General features: G+C 51.0%; 1 pseudogene; it reads right to left on the bottom strand.

The window, feature by feature from the left end:
• Positions 1–899: 899 nt before the first annotated feature.
• LOC119279654 overlaps positions 900–1,446 on the bottom strand; it is a 2,218-nt pseudogene continuing 1,671 nt past the window's right edge.

Below are 1,446 nucleotides of genomic sequence, written 5' to 3'. Positions count from 1 at the left end.
GGGTCTACTTTTATCATATATAAAATCCAAAAATACATTGGCGCACTTTCATTTATTTCTATTTTATTTTGCAATTTATTTATTTTCCTACCACTACGATATTTGATCCTTGCAAATAACCGCCGAGGGGATTGACAACCCCCTTGTTTGCGTTGGGTGCAAGTATTTGCTTTTGTGTGTGCAGGTGCTGCTAATGAGGTTCTGTGTGGTTCTCCTACTGGATCGATAACCTTAGTTTCCGACTGACGGAAATACTTATCTCTATTGTACTTCTTCATCCTCTTCTCTTTGAGGAAATTCCAACGCAGCTCACAAGTAGCAGACTCGACGGCGACAGATCGCCTCAGGCCTTGTTCGGTTAGACAGGGTTTGGAGAGGTTTGGAAGGGATTGGAGGGGATTAAATCCCTTGCAATTCAAAATCCACCTCAAACCTCCCCAATCCCCTCCAATCCTTGTGGTGGGGGGATTAAATGAACAGTGCCTCAGGGAGAAGTAAACCCTAGCGTGAGGAAAGTTTCTCTGATCTCCTCTCAGGGTCATGACAGTTGGTCGGGCTGAAAGCCCATGACCATGAAGCAGCCTTGTGTGGTCCGGTAGAAGTGGGTGGGAGAATGGGTTGTTCTAAGAGGTAATAGCACCAAAGGTCCTAGAACTTGTTCAGGATGTAATGATTTGGTCCTAAAACTTGTAAAAGACAACTATTTGGTCCAAAAACTTGTCACAGATGTGCATATTTGGTCCTGGGCCAATCACGAGTAGCCAAGTGGAGCCAACTGGACTGATCCGGTCAGCACCACACTTTTTGCATTTAGCCCCCTGTTGTTTATCAATTTCAACCCGCAGGGAAATCATCTTGATGCCAACCAACACAATCAACAATTACACCACTAGCTAATCTATTGGTAATCACCTACATGCTAATCCTATAGTACCAGCTAGTGCTACTACGACTGTACAAGCATCTGATTTATCAACTCTCATCCTCCATCTACGTACATCAGCACACAGTGGCTGCCATTGACGGGAGCAGAGCAGCTTCCTCTGTTTGTTGCCGTCGCTACCCGAACCAGAGGCCGCGGCTGTCGAGGACTCGAACGCCTAAGAAAGTGAGGTAGATGATGATGAGGCCCACCCTGTACACCCGGTCGAGCCGCATGTCCCTGGTCGACCGTCTTGTACACTGCCGCATCCACCGGGAGCGTGAACGGCGCCGGGTACTGCGCGCCCGTCGCCAGCGTCAGCAATAGCTCCAGCCCCACCATCGCGTGGAACAGCGGCCCGGCGTAGCAGGCTGACACGGCCGTCTGCGCGCCGTCGGGCCCCCGTGCGTCGCCATCGCCATGTTGGAGACTAGGTCGCCCATCGAGTCCCCCCACGCCAACACCGTCACGCCCAGCATGTTGGCCTTCACGGCGATGGCCACCTGGAGCGCCACCAGCTCACG

Source organism: Triticum dicoccoides, chromosome 3B (genome assembly GCF_002162155.2).
Source record: "Triticum dicoccoides isolate Atlit2015 ecotype Zavitan chromosome 3B, WEW_v2.0, whole genome shotgun sequence".
Taxonomy (NCBI): Eukaryota; Viridiplantae; Streptophyta; class Magnoliopsida; order Poales; family Poaceae; genus Triticum; species Triticum dicoccoides.
The sequence above is the reverse complement of the archived record's forward strand: the minus strand, read 5'-3'. Positions and strand labels throughout refer to the sequence as shown.